The sequence below is a fragment of the Mobula hypostoma genome, chromosome 30, assembly GCF_963921235.1.
Source record: "Mobula hypostoma chromosome 30, sMobHyp1.1, whole genome shotgun sequence".
Lineage (NCBI taxonomy): Eukaryota > Metazoa > Chordata > Chondrichthyes > Myliobatiformes > Myliobatidae > Mobula > Mobula hypostoma.
The window spans coordinates 7667602-7677516 of NC_086126.1; the positions used below are offsets into that span (position 1 = coordinate 7667602).

At 40.9% G+C, this 9915-nt stretch overlaps 1 non-coding gene across 1 annotated transcript; it reads right to left on the minus strand.

The window, feature by feature from the left end:
- Window positions 1-6242: 6242 nt before the first annotated feature.
- Window positions 6243-6405, minus strand: LOC134339829 (U1 spliceosomal RNA). The gene has a single exon (XR_010016454.1). It is a non-coding gene; the product is annotated as a U1 spliceosomal RNA (small nuclear RNA).
- Between the last annotated feature and the right edge of the window lie 3510 nt (window positions 6406-9915).

The window sequence follows — 9915 nt, forward strand, 5'->3', positions numbered from 1 at the left end:
CAGTTGTGATGTGGGGGGAGATCTCATCACTGATTGGTTGCGTGGTGAACTCTGTGCATTGTGGTCTAGAATTTTGCCCGCATTGGCTCATAGATAGAATCAAGGTTACATGTCTGCTTACAAAATTGTTCGTGATAAACCACCCTGCTAGGAATTCTCTTGCATGCCGCATGTTTGCTCGTGCCATGACTTTCACTGATGCCCAGTCAAATTTGTGCTGCTCTTGATCTTCTATTACAATCTTTTATTAAGCAGCCAGCAAAACGAACAATCTTGAAATGATAAAAACTAATTATAAAATGATAATACTAACAATATGACAAAATAAGCAGTTTTAGTGTATTTAAATGTACTTCAGCCAAGTATTCTTAAACGTATTTAAGAGTGTGCAGGCATATTTAAATAGTCAACAAAAATATATATGCTGGCTGGTAGTGTAGTGGCATCAGCACCAAACTTTGAGATGGATGGTCTGGGTTCAAATCTGGCTGGCTTTTTGTATGTTTTCCATCCATGCTGGGTTGAGCTTCAAGCTAGCAACTCGGCCTCTTTAAAAAAACAGAAACAAATGTTAAAGAAACTCCAAGTTACTGTGCAATGCACCACAAGGCGCGGGGATATCACCACTGGCCCATTCCCTAGCTCTACCCAAACTAGACTGAGGTAAAGGCAAAGCACAAATTTGTAACTAAACTCTTTGCTCGTACCATGCCCCAATCCACGTGACTAACTACCCATAATAAAACACTCAACATAAAATACAATACAGACAGAAAATAGATACGTGGCTTCTGCAGATATCTTCACTGAACTCCCACCTAGCACCTTTGCACAGAGAGAAGTGACCAGCATTGAAAGTAAATACTATCATAAATTTGCATGAATTAGACTACAGTCTAATTATGTCAATGTAAGAGAATCTCCATCTCACTTTCAGAATTTCTGAGGAATAAATTCTGAATAGGCACCCATTCTAATATTTGTATAACCACTCAAGTGAACTTTTATTGCACTAGGCACTAAAGAAAGAAATTTTACATAAATACCATAAAGTCATCTAGAATTTTATTAAACCATTTAATCAAACACAAAATGAACACAAGTTTTATGGCTTAAAGATTCAATTGAATCATTTGGCAGTGATCAATTGGCTTCCAGAGTTTGGTAAGCGTTACATAAATGCATGTAAAGGCATTAATTTGATCAAATTGCTTATGGAAGGTTTAACAGAAACTATTAGGAGAATCATTCAGATGTGGTTTATATTACTGTCCCATAATCAAGAGATTTCACAGTTCAAGAAATTTTAACAAAAACACTCCTTCAGAAATTAAAACTAGATTGTTCAGAAGGAGCGTAGATTTTATATATGGGCCGCAGGATAAGTTGATGTTGTCATGCACTGTGCTGCAACTCGCAGATTCCATTTATTACATTCCTGGGAAGTATAAATTATGCAGTCCAGTTTATTGCCGAGATAAAATTAATTTTAAATTGATTTTGAGACCCGACATATATACTTGCAGTTATGAGGGTACTTTGGCTAGATATCAAATATATTTAAAAATTTTACTCCAGATTGCCTTGTAAACTCACTAATAACTTACTTGCATGTGAGATATTTAGTCACCCAAGCTTAAATCTGATAGATTAAATACAGTGTTGGCACTGCAAAGATAATCTTGGCCATACTACAATATATGAAATATGGATCATAGATTTTTATTTTTGAAGCGTTTCTATTTCAAAGAATAACTTCTCTAGTTAGACACCATGAGTGTTTAGAGAACACCCATGTTTATACTCTTTTGGTTGGTGCAACTGTAACGAAACCCAATTTCCCTCGGGATCAATGAAGTATGTCTATCTATCTATCTATCTATCTAGAAGGTGCTCTGGTACTTGTGAGCATTTGTACACTTTGTAAATGCAGAGTGATATAGAGTTGTACAGCATAGAAACAGGCCTTCTGGGCCACCATGTCCATATCAACCACCAAGCATCCACCTTCATTTACCTGCACCTGATTCCTGGATCCTCATGCCTATGGAGATGACAAAACACCATGGTGGATGGCTTATTTCCTATCTGTCACTATTTTGGACACTTAGGCGCTAACATATGTTGTGAGACGTGTGATTCAGTTCATCCCATGTTCTTTGGGTTTTCACTGTTACGGCCCTTGCAGGATGGAATTAGGTTATTGAATTTAGAACATAGAACATAGAATAGTACAGCACAGTACAGGCCCTTTGGCACACAATGTTGTGCCAACCCTTAAACCCTGCATCCCATATAACCCCCCACCTTAAATTCCTCCATATACCTGTCTAGTAGTCTCTTAAATTTCACTAGTGTATCTGCTTCCACCACTGACTCAGGCAGTGCATTCCACTCACCAACCACTCTCTGAGTAAAAAACCTTCCTCTAATATCCCCCTTGAACTTCCCACCCTTTATCTTAAAGCCATGTCTTCTTGTATTGAGCAGTGGTGCCCTGGGGAAGAGGCGCTGGCTGTCCACTCCATCTATTCCTCTTATTATCTTGTATACCTCTATCATGTCTTCTCTCATCCTCCTTCTGTCCAGAGAGTAAAGCCCTAGCTCCCTTAATCTCTGATCATAATGCATACTCTCTAAACCGGGCAGCATCCTGGTAAATCTCCCCTGTACCCTTTCCAATGCTTCCACATCCTTCCTATAGTGAGGCAACCAGAACTGGACACAGTACTCCAAGTGTGGCCTAACCAGAGTTTTATAGAGCTGCATCATTACCCCGTGACTCTTAAACTCTATCCCTCGACTTATGAAAGCTAACACTTCATAAGCTTTCTTAACTACCCTATCTACCTGTGAGGCAACTTTCAGGGGTCTGTGGACATGTACCCCTAGATCCCGCTGCTTCTCCACACTTCCAAGTATCCTTCCATTTACTTTGTACTCTGCCTTGGAGTTTGTCCTTCCAGAGTGTACCACCTCACACTTCTCCAGGTTGAACTCCATCTGCCACTTCTCAGCCCACTTCTGCATCTCATCAATGTCTCTCTGCAGTCTTCTATTTTAGCAGTACTTTGCTGACTTTAAAATATTTTGGGAGGTATTAAGAACCTGATGACCTCCAAGAAGACCACAACCTTGTCATTGTCTCAGTGAACCAGAGAGCTGTGTTGGCTGGAGCCAGGGCTTTATGCTTTGGCTTTTGGTAGGGTCACCCATGCAAAACAGGTCAAAGGGTAGAGGCCAGACTAAGAGCGGTTTGGTAGGGGTGGGTTGGGGTGCGGTTTCAGTTCAGGGATAACAACCCTGACTGGTAAAATGAAACTGTTATGGAAACAGCAGTGAAGAAGCCTTCTACAACAGTATGTGAGGTAGTATTCCTGAGTCTCCACCTGGGACTTGCGTGACTGACAGTCGTGAAAACGGAGAGTTAATGAGATGATGAAGGAAGCCCTGAACACTGCCAGAGATGGAAGACCTTCATTGTTGTCCTAAACGGCAGTGACGTAAGGGGCAGTGAGAAGGAACCAGACAAATAAATACAAAATTTATACTTTATTTTCAATAAGCCAGATCAATTTTCACTTTGTTAAAGAATACAGCGGGACATAGATCAGTTGGAAGTATAGGTAGAGAAATGTCAGATGGAGATTAATCCAGAAGAGTGAGGTGATACATTTGGGAATCAAATACAAGAGAGAAGCTGTTAGTAAAAGGCTGGACCATTGGACTATGGGGGGGGGGGGGGGGAGGAATCTTGGGATTCTCCAGAAGTTCCAAAATGAGTGTGCATGGTGGTAAAGAAGGAATACAACACACTTGACTTCATAAGTATAAGAAATTCTGCAGATCTTCCGGACAAGACGGTGCCTGCATACAACACTCCTTTGATCGACACCTGCTGGATAGATCATGAAACCAAACTGCTTGTGGAAGGTTTAGCAGAAGCTATTAGGAGAGCCACTCAGATGTGGTTTATATTATTGTCTCATAATCAAGAGGTTTCACAGTTCAGAAACTTTTAACGAAAATACTCCTTCAGAAATTAAAACTAGATTGTTCAGAAGGAGTGGAGATTTTATATATGGACAGCAGAATAAGTTGATATTGTCTTTTGTGTTTGTTTTCGTCTTGCATGTGACTCTGGAACTGTTGGAGTCTGTGATTTGCAGTTTGGAGATCGTTTGGGTGTTCCAGCACTCTGCAGTCTCCAAGAGGATTCCAGGAAGCAGAGGCAGTGGGACAGCTCAGGGCTTGAGCTGATGTTTGACTCCATTTTGCCGATTAAAGCTTTCATTGCTTGCTTACTAAAGTGACGATGGAGATTGAGACATTGAGCCAGATGTGGAAGTTTTGAGACGCTTGGGTGCTTCAGCACTCCAGTGCTTCTGAGAGGATTCTGGGAGACAGAGGCAGTATGCACAAATCTCATGGTGGGCAGGCTGTGGGATGGGGCGCAAGCCAATGTTTAACTCTGTTTTGCTGACTAATGCTTCCATTGTGCCATGATTAAAGCGATGAGGGAGTTTGAAGCATCGAGGCAAGTGTGGAGGGTGAGTGCTGGCTTTTTGATTACTGAGGATCACTCTGCTGGGCTACCCAGAGAGGGGAGAGCCTGTTGCTGTGTCCGGAGATTGCTGCCCAGGTTTTCTACGTTTTGAATGTGGTTTTGGACTGTTCACTTTTTCTTATAGTATTTTTGTATTCTGTGTCTTTCGCCTGATCTTTCTCGTGTTTTTTGTGCATGTGGGGATTTGGGTGTTGATGTGCCCGTTCCGTTTTTGTCCAGTTTTTTGTGCGGGGGGGGATTTGGGGGTGATGATTGTGCTTCCTTTTTTTTCTTTCTTGTTTCATGGCTACCCAGAGAAGAAGAATTTCAGAATTGTATACTTTTGATCGTAAATGAACCTTTGAACCTTTTGAACCTTTGAGATGCTGGAAATCCAAAGCGACACACACAAAATGCTGGAGGAACTCAGCAGGTCAGGCAGCGTCCATGGAAATGAGTAAACAGTTGACGTTTCGGGCTGAGACCTTTCTTCAGGACTGGAAAGAAAGGGGGAAGATGCCAGAATAAAAAGATGGGGGGAGGAGAAGGTGGATAGCTTGAAGATAATAGGTAAAGTCAGGTGGATGGGAAAGATGAAGGGCTGGAGATGAAGGAATCTGATAGGAGGAGAGTGGACCATATGAGAAAGGGAAGGGGGGGAGTACCCAGTGGGAGGTGATTGGTGGTGAGAAGAGGTAAACAACTGGAGTGTTGGAAGAAGAGGGGAGGGGGAGGGGGAGGGATTTTTTTTAACTGGAAGAGAGATCGATATTCTTGCCATCAAGTTGGAGGCTACCCAGATGGAATATAAGGTGGTGCTCTTCCGCCCTGAGGATGGTCTCATCATGCTACAAGAGAAGGCCATGGGCCAACATGTCGGAAAGGGAATGGGAATCGGAATTTGCCTTCATTGTTAGTAACACTGAGTATAAAAGGTGGAAAGTCTTGTTGCAGAAATATGAAACTTTGGTTCGGCCACATTTGGAGTATAAGAAGGATGTGAAGGCTTTGGAGAGGGTGCTAGAGAGATTCACCAGAATGTCTCCTGGATTGGAGTGTATTAACTATAAGGAGAGGTTATTTTGAATTAATTTGGATTATCTTCTGTAGGGAACTGGAGAATGAGGAGAGAACTGATAGACATATAGAAAGTTATGGGAGGTATTGATATGTAGTTAGTCAGAGTCTTTTCCCCAGGGTGAAAATGTCAAATTTGAAGGCATAGGTTTAAGGTAAGGGTTCCCAACCTGGGGTCCACAAACCATTCAATTAATGGTAGGGGTCCATGGCATAAAAAAGGTGTGAGGAAGAAAGTTTAAAGATTCAGGAGGCAAAGATTTCTATACCAAGAATGGTAGGTATCTGGAACACCAGAGGAGGCGGTAGAAGCGGAAACAATAGCGACATTTAAGAGGCATTTTGAAGTTCAAAGTTCAAATTAAATTTTATTGTCAAAGTACATATATGTCACCATATATAATCCTGAGATTCATTTTCTTGTAGGAATACTCAGCAAATCTGTAGAAAAGTAGCTATAACAGGTCAACGAAAGGAAGAAAACAGAACAAACTGCAAATGCTAATATAAATAAATAACGAGAACATGAGATAATGAGATAAAGAGTTATTGGTTGTGGGAACATATCAATGATGGGACAAGTGAAGTTGGGTGTAGTTATCCCCTTTTATTCAAGAGCCTGAATAGAGCGTGAATGCGGTCCCCCATGACCACAAATTTTGCAGTCGAGTTTCCCACACTTGGGGACATCGCAGGCATCTGAACACCCGAAGTGCAATGGGATATTCTCGTCCTGGGAGAACTACATTTCTGATCATGGTCTCTCCCCTGCCAGGACACATGAACAGGCATGGATACAGACCGACTATGTGCTGTCAGATGGGATTAGTTTAGACTGGCATCATGGTGGCACATCTAGAACATGATGGTCATTGTTCTATGTTCTGTGAAAAGCGAGGCAATGGCTATTTTCCAGATGTTTCTGTCAGCTATGCCTTCCTTTTGAAAAATGGTTGAAAATTCTGATTTTCGTGATTCACGTTTTCTTTCTATTTTTGTTCTGTTTTTGCAGCGGAAGAGTTGAAGCAGCCAGCAACACACTACAAGAAGGATGACATTCTGAATGAAAAGGTTTCACTCTTACAGGAGGATCTCACAAAGCTGGAAATTGATGCAATCGTGAATGCAGGTTGGTCCATGGTCAGGCGTGCACAACTGCCATAGTGTTAGAGAAAAAATGTGTGTGTTATCAGGCCATTTCAAATTGCCCCAAGTGTAAAGGTGAGCTTAATCTGGCAGGAGTTGATGGGAGAATGAAATAAGATTAATGTACTTTAGTTACTTGAAGTAGCTTTGCTGCATCAAAGAAACAGTTTCCATGCTGTATGTTTCTATGACTTTGGCTGATATTTCTAGAATGGAACAAAGATATTTTTGTGGAGAAACTATTGTTGTTCTCATTGGAAAACGGAGAGTTGATTTAATTGAAGTGTATAAGATGAGGATCAACATGGGATGAACATGAAAAAAAATCATTAATTCTGTGCAAGTCCTTTCAGACACTCATCAACTGGCTTTTAAAGCACTTTAGCAACTTTGTAATTGCAAGCTGAGCACTTTATTTCAGAGGATGATGACAGGCATCTGGACAGTTTATATTTCAGAGAGAGTACTTAAACGTATTGATTTTTTTTCCTACCACACCCACCCATTTCAAAGAATCCATCTGAAAGGACTACATTCAATTCCTACTCTGTTTAAAGAATTACAATCACATCCCTTTTCTAAACTGGTTTTAATTGTAGTTGCCAGCATCATAAACAACTTTGAGCAAATCTGTCTTACACTGACCAAAAATCCATTCGTATTAAGGACATCCATTCCATACTCAAATGCATTGTAACCAAAATTTTAAGGTATAGGGATTGTAATGCTGATAAGGGTTTAGTTGTCTCTTTTTCAAGCAGTCTAATTGTTGTTCAACCCATCCATATTAGTTCTAAAATGGATGAGAAACAAACTCTCTATCCGTCCAATTACGATTTCTCTTGAAATAGAAGCATGAATTGGTTATAGTTACAATCTGCAGCTAAGAACTCATACTTAAAATTTCTTTGGCTTGAAATTTTATATCTCACACAATGAGCAAAATTGTTGAGGCCCACCGTCCTGTTACTTGTAATGAGATGGACTGTTCATCGAGCATGCAAGCTATTGTTTTGGAAATTGGGCCTTTGAAATCGCTCTTCTAAGTTACTTGATCAAGGACAAATCCATAAAGGGACTGGAGTGGGAGTGCAAATACATTGAGGTCACTTTGTCAATATTTATTTGTCTGCCCATTATGCCTGCTGGCATAGGACAGCGGTGAAGACGCTTCATCGTGCCAGTAGCTTCCTCTCAGTTTTCATTACTGTCAGTCATGTTAAACCGGGTGGAGATTCAAGAATACCGTTGCATACATATTGCTGTTTCTGTAACAGTATTGTTTATCCAATCAGGGTTGTTAGCCCTGAGCTGAACCCTCATGAACCTGGAGGATCAGTGGAGCACTCTGAGTCTGGTCTTTATCCTTTGACCCTGTTTGGCATGGGTGACCCTATCAAGAGCCAAAGCATAAAGCCCTTACTCCAGTTCCCCGGGTCATTGAGGCATGCAAGGTTGTCTCTAGATTGTCTCTAAAATATTAATAACTTAATATCATTAAAACGAATTTACATGTTGAATGTATAACTATATAATGGGAAATGTAACAGTCCTTATTTTTAGCTAAGAGTGGTGAATATACAGTATTTAAGAAATTGAAGATGCTCTGGCCAGTAGCTTAATTTCATGTGTCTTTAGTGAATGGGAAGGAATACATTTTGAGTGATTTGTTGTTGACTTGTTGGATACTGTTAGCAACTTGATGTGTTTAAATGCAGTTGTTTGAAGATCGTACTCATGATGCAATACTGTCAAAAAATAAAATTAGTGAAGCTGCAGAATGGGTGCGTAACATTTAGTAAAACTGAGAGAGTTCATGTAAAGATTATTTTGAGACATTGGCTGTTCTTACTGGAAGTAAAAATGCTGGTTACTTTGTGGGAAGTGGGCTGCTGGTTAGTTTTATTCATAGTAGGATATACAAAAATACCATTCCTTCCGTGGAAAAGTAGTGAAGTTATACAAAATGAAGACAGCCATCAACCTAATTATTGATATTTGTTGATTCTATTTTGACTGATGTTATGCACCAGCAGCAATAGATCACAAACTGAGCCAGGGTTTAAGTATTTATTAGTATCTACTCAAAAATATAGACAATTAAACGAAATAAACAGAAGTTAACAGTGTTATGTGTGTGTGGCTCCCAAACTGTTCAGCTTAGGAACAGGTCTTAAAGTCTTAAGATGGCAAACTAGAAAGGTCCAGTAATCCACGTAGAAATAAGTGAGGGGAGAAACTTGTAAATCCATATTAAAATATAGAAAGGAGTCGATTACGAAGAATTCCGCAGGTTCCACGCTGGGAAAACAAAGTAACAGTCGCCGAAGATCTTATCCATCGAGTCATCCCGAAATCCACGTAGAAATATCCCCAAAGGTGACAGCCACGGAATATCCCTTCGCACAAGTGGTTACCATGTCGCACACCCGAATCCAGGTAAGGGTTAACAAAAGTGGTTGCCACAGGATACTCCAACAAAATCCACATATGGATCATACAAAGTGACAGTCACACATCCAATGTGCACTGTGTGCCACTCACTCACCCAGTCCTTTGGGCATGGGAAAGTATAAAACTTCACCCATTACTGTAGCAATATGGAGTCTTAACTCTCCCTCTCTCTTTTCCCTCCTCTCTGAAAGTCCCAGCGGTCTGATGCAGCTTCTTATACTGACGTCATAGTCCTGCCTCATCCAGGCATTTTAAAGTGACAGTAAACGAAACCATGGTCATGTAACACTGAAGATTAGGGTTTGGGGCACACCTCTATAGATGTGTGGTGGACTGACCTGGTATGGGAACACCGATGTCTTTGAGCGAAAAATCCTACAGAAGGTTGTGGGTTCGGCACTGTCTATCACGGGTAAAGCCCTCCCAACCATTGAACACATCTACATGAAACGCTGCTGTGGAAAAGCAGCATCCATCATCAAAGATCCTCACCACCCAGGCCATGTTCTTTTCACGCTGTTGCCATCAGGTAGAAGGTACAAGAGCCTCAGGCTCAAGTACCGTTACAACTCCTCAAACATCAGGCTCTTTCCGGTTTAAGATGGCACCACCAAAGGGGTGCGACAGCTTACTGGTAAGTCATAAGGCAAGAAATCGACCAAAAGCATTTCTTGTAATATCTTACATGAAGC